This window comes from Atta colombica, unplaced genomic scaffold (assembly GCF_001594045.1).
Source record: "Atta colombica isolate Treedump-2 unplaced genomic scaffold, Acol1.0 scaffold4, whole genome shotgun sequence".
In the NCBI taxonomy this organism is placed as follows: Eukaryota; Metazoa; Arthropoda; class Insecta; order Hymenoptera; family Formicidae; genus Atta; species Atta colombica.
This window is the reverse complement of record NW_017259508.1, coordinates 147848-160830: the sequence shown is the minus strand read 5'-3', so window position 1 is coordinate 160830 and position 12983 is coordinate 147848.

The following is a 12983-nucleotide window of genomic DNA, read 5'->3' as shown; positions in this document are numbered from 1 at the left end:
TCCAAATTATGAGGCTCTGTAATAATTTTCTCGACTTCGGCTTCGTCTGTGACTTTGTATCTTCGACTGTGAGTCCAGCTTCACAGTTATATCTATAGATTGCTTCCTAATTTTTGGAAGAGCTTCTTTTCTTAAGCGAACATTAGCACTTGGATCAAATAAAATCCGAGTGCAGTTTTCCAAATCCTCCTGCAACTGTATTATAAAATTGTTCATATATAACTGGAATAACACGAATTTAAGTACATTTAGAAAAATATTATGAATATATATTGTGAATTCGCAATATATGTTGTAGATTTACGGAATTTACATGCAATAATTGTATTGTGAAATTACTTTTATTAATGAACACTTCTAACAGTGCGTGCGTGCGTGCGTGCGTGCGTGCGTGCGTGCGTGCGTGTGTGTGTGTGTGTGTGTGTGTGTGTGTGTGTGTGTGTGTGTGTGTGTATATAAAATGCATGCAGTAAACAATAACTTACATTAAAATGATCTTCACAACAGATATATAAGCTGATCGTTGTGAATATTCTTGTCCATCGCCTCTTATAATTTCTATCCACTGTTTTCTCACTTCGTCTTTTGGCACCGATACGAAAATCTTTGTAGGTGCATTAATCGACGATTTCCACATTCCCGAAAAAAACAAGATTTATAACGCTTCTTTTCATCTTTTTTCATTTGACATCTGTGTTGTAAATTTGAACAGTACGGCTGACAGTAGTTTTAAGTTTAAACACGACGTAAATAAACAAATATGATATAGCGGATGCGGCGATAGGATTAATTAACTACCGATGGCTAATAATGACGACATTTTCGCGTGAAAAAGTCCGACTCAAATGCGACAATTTTTATTTCATTATTAAAATAATAAATATGCATGACATACTTTTTTATATATTTTTTTAAGAATACATATGGCTTAAATTATTATTTAAAACAATAAAAAAAATACTGTTGAACCCAATTAAGTCCAGCCCAATATTCCATATGGCACGTCGAACGTGTGTCACTCGATAATCTCTTGCAGTGTGCGTTTTTTTCAAGCTCGTCTCGATCATCTTCTTCACTGCTTTGCTATCCAAATTTTTTATCGCCTTGTATTTATTTCGATGGTTCTCATTATTTTTCTGATAATGTTTTTTATTGGTTTCGCATCATAATTTATTCTCGTTTTTAGGTCGTCTATTTAATGACCAACATTCTTTGCGCGTATGTCCAACTTTCTTACAGTAATTGCAATATTTATCTATTTACCGGTAGTTGTCCTTCGGCTCGCAGTAAAAAGAATCTGTTAGCATATTGGCTAGTTCTGCAATCGCGTCCCAGAAGGCCTTTTTTACAGCATTTTTAGCAGATGATACTCGCATCTTAGTTTGGACGTTGAAGATTATTGTTATCGAATTTATTTCGATTATTACATAGTTGTTTCGCGCTAGATTCCTTGACTTTTTCTTCAGCGCTCGCGCCCGTGATCGCTTCCTGTAGATTCGTATAGTTGTGCACGTACTAACAATTTTATTCCTTCATTTAGACAGATTTGAAAATTATATAAGGCTTATTCCTTTATATTTTCTAAAATGGCTTATTGCTGTCTTGGAGAGTGATCTTTCCCCTCTTTCATGGACTCATATAATTCCATTGGGAGATTCTCGACCCGAAATTTTGCGTGCTTTCCGACGACTTTTGTTTGAATGAATTGAACTCTAATTGCAAATGAATGGTACTTTTGTTGCTTAAATATTCGCTTTCTAGTTCTCGTTAATTGCTCATAATTAATTATTTCGCATGTGTGGAAGTTCATCATGACCTTTCCCTTGAATTTGATGCATAGAATGGCTTCTAACAAAGTTGTCTCATCGTTTGGGTATATATTCTTCATCATGGATGTATTAGCGTTTAGAAATTCTCGCACGCGATTTCTTGAAGATCCATCGATCTCTGGAATCATGTTCTGCGCTTCTTTTATCGAAAACTCATAGAAGAGTCAGATTAATGCTTAACATCCCGCGTTGTTCATCCGTACGTTAAATCTAATGCTGCTTTGTAAGAAGAGAGTGCAGTTTTGTAGACTTTGCCTATTTCTATTTTGTTGTGCGACCTGCACGCATAGCCTGTTCTCATATTCTCTTAATAATTCCTGCATAGCCGTGTTTTCTTCGGTTAGAGGTCCTATAGTTTCTCGTCTAGTGTCTATCTCTCGATTGTCTCTTGTTCTTTGTATTCTAGTGTCAATTTCTTCTGATATAGCGCCCAATGTATGTGCGTTTATTGGAGAATTTTCTATTTGATTCAAGAAGACTATAATCGTTTATGTCAAATGCGAAAGTTGTCACGTTTGTTGGTATTGTTGGTTGAAAATCGTTGTCCGAATAGTCTAATGCCCTACGTTCGTAATTATTTTATATTAATGCATTTTTCGCTATTCATAATGACGGTGGTTTGCTAAATTGTAGCTCGCGTTTTCTAGTATTTATTTGCGGTAGTGTTTCTATTTTCGTTCATTCGCTTTTTCACGGAGTATTGAATTATTTTAATATTTCTTACGCGATTTTATTACACGCGGTTTTGAATTGACTTATTTGTTTTTACAATTTTTCGCACATATAAATAATTCATTTATGCTTGTTATTTGCTCGCTAATATAGTACAATTTTTTCTGACTTACATTACGATGAGTACGTGTAATTGCATGTTGTCAGCGTTTCGATGGCTGCGGGCTGCGTCCGTGAGCGATGCGGCGATGTTTGTGATGTCCGTTGATGCCTCATAGTCTTGTTGATAAGTGATGCGACATTGTGTTGCGGCCATGGCTCGTGACATCGGCATAATGTCGTTCTGGCAAGGCGGCGATGTATTCCTTTACGTTCTTCTGCTCGGCTGCTCCGATTCGAATATTAACGGGACGATGACACTTGCTGTGCTTTATCAGTTAGCTATTTTCGCGCTGGCTATATGACGTTCTTCTTTTGCGGTTGTCATCCGTTTGTCTGATTTTTTTCAGGGCTTGAGAGACAATTTGTAGCGTTTGTTTTTTTCTTGTATATTGTTTATTTTAGTTTATTATTGTATATTATTTATTCTTGCATATATTTATTATTTGCGTATTTTTTATTGCTTATTTTTGCGTACTTATCTTACGTGAATATTATTGCTTCTACTACGTAGCATACGCAATTTCAGTTAGTTATTTAATGTAAGTTTACTCTTCTGTTGGTCCTTAGTGCCTGGATTAGTATGCCCGATGAATACAAAAATTTGTAATTGAACTCCAAATCGTATTTATTCAAAATTTTCACATAAAAAAATGTAATCATATAATTGTATCATTCAAAATTTTGAGTTTTCAAAAAATATTTATTCACAAAAAACTATGAATATTTAATGAGTATTCATATTCATTAAAATAAAATATAAACTGAAAAAAGTTTCAATAAACAATCTTTACTCTTAACTATAACCGGTACTTTGATGACTTCAAATAAAAAAAATGAATTTTATTTATTTTTATTATTGTAATATTTAGATTTCATAAAGGAAACTTAGAAATTTTGAAAAATATTTTAGAAAAATATAAATTTTTTTATTTATAAATCTGTTTGATAGAGCGCGATACAATTTCGATATAATTCCGATTATATGACAGTAATATTATAAATATTTTATAGGATATTTTGCACGACATTCATTATGATCTGTAAACAATAAATTCCGAATATATTATTTATTCTTAATAAAAATATCTTTGTTTAATCTATAGGTTAAACAAGGACACCTTGTATAAATTGCGAACTAACGCACGGTATAATCACATAGTCTTTATTTTTATAGATTTCTGTTTTCTCTTGTAGGCTTGCAAGCTATGTGCAGATAATAATGAAGCAGAATAAAAGTGAATACGAAATGAAAATATTCGTAATCATATTAAAAAAATATTCATTCAAATGGAATGAAAAAATATTTATTCGTTTCTTAACAAATAAAAAAGAAATGTATTCGAATCAGTATTTTCATTCATTTTTTTCATTTATTCGAATATTAGGTGTATTCATTGGACATATTAGCGTGGATCCTTATGGAATAGTTCAGTATATCTGGTGTCTCAGTAATCTTATTTGTCAATTGGTTTCCTTCAGGGCTTTTCCTCCTTTATGATCCTTTGTCAGCCAAATTTTTCCGGTTATTTATCCGTCGATCGTCGTATAAGTGGGTCGCTCAACTCTAAAATATGTATTTCAGTATTCGATTGCCAATTCGCGTTCCCACCAGCGCGGATATCTGATTCTCCTAACAGATATCTTTTGTAAGGTGTTGAATCGTTTATTACTTTTAAAGAACTTTCTTGGATTTCCAAATTTTATAAGATATTTAAATCTTCGATCTTCTAGAGAAGGATGTGAAATAAAAGTTTGTAGATTTCTGAATGTACTCTGAATGTCAGGCACGGCAGCATTCTACCTTGGGCCTAACTGCCTCTCAAATATGCGCTAGATAAAAGACCTAAGTTTCCGTGTTCTCCTCCCGTGTTTGTAGATTCTCCCGGAACCTATTATAATAAAACAATATTCAAATAATCTGTATTATTATTGGAATATATTGGAATATATTGGAATGTTAAATCGAACAAGATGTATAGAAATTGTAGATAAAGTTCGAATTGTTCTTAATCTATTGGTTCATTAATAGGACGGATAGATAAGTTAACTTGCAGTTCGGTTAAACTAATCTTAATTATCGTTCAATAAGTTTATGCCCAAAAGAAAATTAATTTCATAAGGGTCAGAAATGTAATATAATTGAAAGCTCTTCTATATTTTTTCCCTAAATTGAAGAAAATCGTTGCGGCAAGGATATAGATCTCAAATTCTTGACTATACAGTTGATTATTTGTTTTTGCGCGGGGGTTAAGGGGCGAGAACGTAGCTATAATTACAGCCACCGCAATCGTTGAGGAATCTCTGAGACTTGAGAGGGTAGAAGTCTCTTCAAGTCTTTATTTCTTTTATTACTCATCTAGATTTCTTCTATTTTCTTTTTTTTGAAATTTGGGAGTTCGGAAAGGAAAATAATCATAGGTTAATTCTTACCTGATACTTCTGTCTACTCATCTGGCAGAGCTCACTCATGGCGGAGTTTCTCCAATGAATCTACTGCTATACCAATTAAAATGGCATGTCGTTATTATTTATGATTCAATTTATGTTGGCAAGAAATGTTGGCGAGATTATCCAAGATATCTGATAATTCAATATCGATAATAGCATTACCCTGGCTTGTAAGTGGGGATTTAAAACTTCTATTAATTGTTCATCAAATTCTATACTAAATTCTGATTTATTATTTGATAAATCGTTTGTAACTACGTCTTCGTTATCGTTATCGACTTTAATGTCTTCATAATTCGATGGAAGATGTGATGTATTAAAGTAAATTTTTTTAGTGAACTGGTGATGGCGTATTCTCTTAATCTTCAATTAAATTTTAATTGAAATTGTCTCTCTTAAGCTTGGCTCTCATATGAGGTATCCACAATTTTTAATTAAGTAAGATGAAGTATCTTTATTAGTCATTCTTATAATTCCTTTTTTTTTAATCTATTAATCCTTTATTTCATTGAATTTTATTGATTATTTCAATTAAGAGTGATAAATTTTTTATATTGGCTGAATTAGTAGGATAATGTGAGTCTCGTTTGAGCTATTATTTTTGTTATTCTGCAATGCTCTGCTTATGCGAGCTAGATTTAATCTATCTTTCTGATTAGTACAACTCAAAGTTATATGATGCATCGAATAACAACTCTATTCTAGGTCACCTTACGGTCTGTGGGACTCATTTCTGAATAGCATATCTAGCGGGACCGAACTCTTGGGACGCCAGGAAGCGTTTCTCATGACTATTCTGTGTTTAGATCCCTAGCGTTAGTCGCTAGAAGCTAATTTCTTGAACACTAAAGACAGAGAGTATGACAATTATGTTCTTAGGTTAGCAACTACAAAGTTATCACTTTCCTATTGTTAATTGTCTTCAACTCTGGATAATAGACTCAAATGTTGGTATTGGACAGGAATAATTAATATTAATTTCAATTATTACTAATCAATCTCAATCACCAGCTATTATCAATTCTCAAATAATTTCAAATAATTCTTTACGATTATTAATTTCTAATTAATTCACAATAACTTTCAGATATCTGGATTAATTTACATTAATTCGCAATAAATCTCAATTATTAATTAATTCTTTTAATAAATTCATAATAATTTTTAAATTCTCTAAGTCATTAATTCTCGAAAAGATTTCAATAATCATGAATTCCCAACAAAAAATCTTAAGTATCAATAATTATTGTAATTCACAATCGTTCTCAATTTACAATTAACTTTCAATAATTTTCAATAATTTTTCAATAATTCTCAATATTTTTATTGATCGTTAATTCTCACTTAATTAGCGATAATTCTCAAATAATTCTCAATTCTCAATTAATTCGCAATAATTTTCAACTATTATAAATTATTAACTATTATTAATTCATAACTATAATAATTCACAATTAATAATTCACTATTAATAATTCACACAAAATAGAAAGTTTGATTATTTTGGCAACGGGATGAGATATCGACATGGGATTTTTATGTATCATCAGGGGATCGAACTACGTCATTTTATGAGGGGTGACTTACCATTTGTGAGTGGCTAGGATTTACGAGTTGAAGTCTTGTAGGCGTGTTCTATAGAGTCTTATCTAATGATATATCGAGAAATCTTTTTGAAAGTCAAATGAAGGTCATGCAATTTTGTCAGTTTTATGTCTAATTAATTTTCAATAAATGAATTCTAAAAGAATTTTCCTTATATTTGCATTTTTTACTTAATGTCGAATTTTGATATAGAGAGGATAAACAAGAAATAATTATCCAGCTATACTTGCTAAGCTGTTAGGATAAGTAATCCACCAGAAAAAGAATATATTGGTAAAGTAGATTTCTACTTTATCAACTGCTGATATAACAGTGATCTTTGATTTTATTGATGATAACTATTTTTGATACTCTGATGATAACTCTACTGTCAATATGTCGGTATCTCTGTTGGTTAATGAGATATCATAAATTTTCCTATAACGCATAAAGATAGATTAATCCCTTATGTTCGAAATTATAGTGGATCGCATCCTTTACAGGAATACTATTCGATGCGAAGCTTAAGAATGAGAGAGTTTATACATTAAGCAGCTGAAGAAAATGTCTATACTCGAGCATCTTAACCAAAAAGTTTATACATTAAGCAGCATAAAAAAAAAGTTTATACGTTAAGCAGCCTAAGTATCAACTCTCTCGATTTGAATATTTCTAAGAAAAAATATTCATATGGAGATCGTTTTAAATCAAATTGTTTGTCTGTTAAATCGGAAAATAAACGGAAAAATTTACGGGACGTAACACGTGCGACTCACACAGGTGTTCGCCTGTGTGCGTATACCTGTGAGATTGAGTTTAACCATCCTTCCATACTCTCTCCATACCTTCTCCCTCATTATCTCTTTAATTAAATTTTCAAGGGTTTGGACGTAATAGACCTATGAATTTTTGGAGGCTTGTCCGAGATACAAGTGTGAACTTAGGAGACTGGAATGAATACAAGAAATTCTAGCGATAAATCTGAAAGACGGTAAATCTAGAAAAACTTTATAAAAAATCTGCTATAGAAAATCTGAATTAGTTAAAGGCGAGTACACAAAACATATTACATACCTCTATTCCTCTCAAATCCTCCGAATTTAAACGGCGGGATTCTTTTTGAATGAATCAGAAATTTCAGATAATTCTAAAACTCTTATGTTTGACAGTTCCGCCGACTCAGAAGACATAATCATTCAACCCGCGCGTGAATTCGATAATATTAAGTCTGAGAGTCTAAACGTAAAACAGTTGTTGCCACCCTTAAATCGAGGGGATCGACGAAACAATGACGCATCAAAATTTATTCGCTATCTTAAAATAGCTGTCGAAGCTGTATCCTTTTTCGACGGCAAAAACATTCCTTTAAATTACTTTATCGAGGGATGTGAGAAAGCAAAATCCATGTTACCGGAAGCTGAATCGCAATTTACAAAAATCATAAGAGCGAGAATTATGAGTGAAGTCGTATTATATAAGACTTTAGGACTTGTGCGGTTTTTATACAATTAATATTTAATTACAATTAATATTTAAAACAAGTTTATGAAGCTTCAAAAAATATATACCAGCTGCAAGACGAGTTGGGTCATACTTATCAAAAGAATGAGGAGGACGTAATCATATACGCGAATCGAGTAAAGATTTTAGGAAAACAAATAATAGAAGCGCATAAAATTTCGGGAAATGCCTTTTCCAATCAAAGTATTAAATCATTTTTAGAAAAAGACATGTGTAAGCGTTTTATTAGAGGATGTGTAAGTATTTTATTAGAAGTAAATGTTTTATTAAAATCAGAAATTGAAACAATAACAAGAAATTTAAGAAACGTTCAAGAAACGATTATAAATAGAAAGAGAATTCCATTCGATAATAGATTTACAAAAGAAAATACATCGAATAAAGCGCTGAATTCGAATAAATTACGAGAAATCTGTCAGATTTGTTATAAAGAAGGATATTTAGCTTCAAATTGTAGAAAATTAATTTTGGAACAGAGATTTTAATATGTCAAACCTGCAAGAAACGCGGACACAACCCTAACAAATGTCGACTCTCAAGCAAGTCAATCCGTTAACATTTTACAGGAAAATAATATTATTTCAAATATGTTCTAAATCAAGGCATGACGCTAAAAGTTGTCGAATACTAATAATAACAATAATCAGAATAGATCTGTAATTTGTCAGTGATGTGATAAGTCGGGTCATTCAGCTAATACTGCTGAAAAAAACAGAATGAGCAACATAACAAAATAAAAATTGTCTGTCAAATCTGTAACAATTTTGGGCATAATGCTAAAAATTATCGATCTAAGATAGGGTAAAATGCAGCAGACTCATTATTCTTCCAGTACTGTAAAGGACATAGGTATCTCTTTGAAAGTTGTGAATTACGAATCGCAAGCAATAACCGAAGAAAGATAAATGAAAAGGGGAAACTCCGACGATTCCTTGAAATCGGGTGTGGCATAAGGGTCTGAGCGAGGTCTCTTACACCCGTCGAAAAAGGGCCAGTAGGCAAAAACGCGTTAAAAATACGTAATTGTGATCCTCAATAAGCATAATCGCGTGCCTACTGTTCGGATACTTTTGCGAGTCAACATCACACGTAGCTTTTATGTTAGATATCAGTTCCGGCCAAACATAATCAAGGAAAACTTTGTACCTAAGAACAGTATATTGTCAATTATAATATAACAATATTCTAAAATTAAATGGCATAAACGAATATCCCGTTTATATGCTTGGAGAAATAATTTTACCTCTCTTTGGAGAAAAGATTACTTTTCATATCGTATCAAGTGATTTTCCAATCTCACAATCCAGAATATTAGGTAATGATTTCTTCAAACAAATTTCCACAAAAAATGATTACGCAAAGAGATATTTAGATGTATCAGGAATTAATATACCTTTCTTTTTACTAGAGACCATCATCGCACCATCATGATAAGACTCTTTATTTTATGTAAGAATAGGAAATCCGTAGATAAAAATAGGATATGTACCGAAATTAAAAATAGCATATGGAATTTATCTAGGAGATAGTAGAAAATATTTCTGGAAAAGCATATTTAAACGTCATAAGCATGTTAGACGAAAAAATTGAGATACAAATACTTTGTGTCTCAAACTCCTGAATGAATTATTTGACAACAATAACTCAAGTATTGAAATGCATGATAATCAAAAAGAAATTGCAAATTTGCGTAAATTTGTCTCACTCATTCAAGGAATATCCAAATTCATTTTGAGGGCAGTAACAGTAACAATGTCAGTTCAAATAACAATAATGATGGAATTACGAATGGAGACGTAGTCATTATGAGGAGACAAAAATAACAGAAAAATAAATAAAAAATTTGAGGTATTTAACGAGAATAAATTAGAGGAATTAAAGAATCAAGAAATAAGAGGAGTTAAAGAATCAAGAAAAAATTCTATTCCAAGTATTCATCGAGGGGAAGATTTTCGCATCTCCCCCGAAATCCTAAAATCTAAAATTCTTGGAGAGGGAAGTTACCAAATCTCTCCTGAATATTCAAATAATTCCAAAATTCTTGGAGAAGGAAGTTACCAAACCTCTCCAGAAAGTTCGAATAATTCCAAGATTCTTGGAGAGGGAAGTTACCAAATTTTTCCTGAAAAATTAAATAATTCTGGAATTACAAAGGAAAGTTTCCATATTTCCCTGTTATGTTTCCATCCCTATCGATTGCAAGAAGGTAAATAACCAAATCTCGCTGTGCGACTCAATTCTATCAAAGGGAACCAAAAGAAAAGAGCTCACAAAGAAATTAAATTACTAAGGGTTGGAATACCCGCAAAAAATGAATTATTAAAATGATTCCTGTCACTTACTATCGATGAACTTCTAGAAGGAATGCAATCATATAATCCTTATATAAATATTCGTAATTCCAAGGGAAATAAACCATCTTATAAAATTCTAGCGTCTACACAAAATCAATCTTAAGAAATATAATAGACAAATTCATGCGCAAACGCAAGTCAAAACACAAGGGAAAAACTGAACCATCGAACTTACGAAAAATATTTCACACGAATGCTCAGTTGTCGGAAAAAATCGAAAAGGATAGACTCATGGAAATTACAGAATTGTTGCGTTTAGAGCATTTGAATTTCCAGGAAAAAACAAGTATAACAAAACTTATAACTGACAACCAAAACAGATTTCACATCCCTAGAAAGAAGTTGTCAGTAAGAAATATATTACAACATTAAATATCTACAACGGATGATCGACCTATAAACGCAACAATACAGATTCCTGCAAATTCATACGGAAGAAATAAATGGACAAGTAGAAGAACTGTTAGAAGGAGGCATCGTAAAAGTTTCTCAGTCATCATATAATACGCCTATATGGATAGTTCTCAAAAAGAAAGACTTAAAAAGATAGAACAAATGATAGAGAATGATATTAGATTTCCAAGCCTTAAACGAAAAAACTATCGGAGATGCATACCTAACATTATCGACATTTTGGATTAATTAAGCGGAGCACAATATTTCTCTATATGTGACTTAGCATCCGGATTTTATCAAATAAAAATAGTTCCTGCAGAGAGTCAAAACTGCATTTACAATTCCTTTTGGTCATTATGAATTTGACCGAATACCTTTCGGATTAAAAAATGCATCCGCTATCTTTCGATTAATGGATTTAGTATTATCAGGATTGCAAGGTGAAGAATTATTTGTATATATAGATGATATTGTTATCTACGCTGCCTCATTAGAAGAACACGAAAGGAAGTATAATTTGTTGATAGAACGATTACACAAAGCTGATTTAAAATTGCAGCTCGATAAATTCTTGAAAACTGAATCACTTATTTAGGACATGTAATTAGTAAGAATGGAGTTAAACTCGATCCAAAGAAATTAGAGGTTGTAAGAAAATTTTCAAAGTCTAAAACGCTGAAAAATATCAAATAATTTCTTGGATTAGCCGGATATTACCAAAGATTTATATCAAACTTTTCGAAATTAACCAAACTCCTCACTAATTTGTTAAAAAAATGACGCTAAATTTGAATGGATGATGGATCAAGAAGACTCCTTCCAAACATCAAAAGAACAATTGTGCGAAGAATCTGTCTTATAATATTCCGACTTTTCCAAGCCTTTTATATTAACTATTGATGCTTCCGAAATTGAAGGCATCCTATCACAAGGAGAGATAAATAAAGATCGACCGAAAGCATATGCTTCGCGAACTCTAACTGAAAACGAAATAAAATACGATACTTATGAAAAAGAAGCTTTAGCCACAGTTTATTGTGTCAAGCATTTTAGATCTTATTTATATGGACGGAAATTTACTTTAGTTATAGATCACAAACCTCTTCTTTGAAAAAAAATGCACAGGACGCAAACATGCGAATATTACGATGAAGATTAAAATTAACTGAATACGATTACAATGTAGTATACAAAACAGGTAAGACTAATATAAATGCCGATGTTTTATCACGACATTCGATAAACCTTGAAGAAGCGAACTGCAATATAATTAATCATCACAAGTCTGAACTCTAATAATCCAAAAGATACAGAAATGATTGATATTCTAAAATACTAGAGGAATCAGACGAAGAGGTCGAGAATTTTAAATTATATTTGACAGATGACGAACCACTTGAAGACTTATTACCAGATCATCTCCCATCCACCTGAAGAGGATATGAATTCAATACCTCTTACATCTCGTAATAATGGCGCGCGATTATTCGATTTGCGATTGCGATCTGTTGATCACGTCGGGTGATCGCGTCTACAGATCATGTCGGGATCAATTATGTAGCCAATTGCTACATATAATAAATGTAGGTATTGGAGGAAACTCAGATTTGTAAACAACAATGTTCGTTTATTTATGAGTACATACAAAATCTTATCGCGACAATGTAACTCGACTTGATTCGTGTATCTGGACGGTTAGGCGACAAAGAACAGCAGCTACGAAGGCAAATCAATAAGTTTTTAGAAAAACATAGTAAAACACATTTTTTTTGGTCGATTCATTTTTATTTCTTAACATAGTCTCCTTTCAACTCGATACACTTGATCCAATGATTCTTCAACTTTTTCAAGCCGTCCGAATAATATGATTTGTCCAACTTTTTAAAATAAATCTCTGTTTCGGCGAAGAGCTGCTCTCTGGTAGTGAATTTCTTTCCTCCGAACCATTTCTTCAGGTTTGGAAACAGGAAATAGTCGCAGGGAGCTAAATCTGGAGAATATACTGGATGGGGAAGCA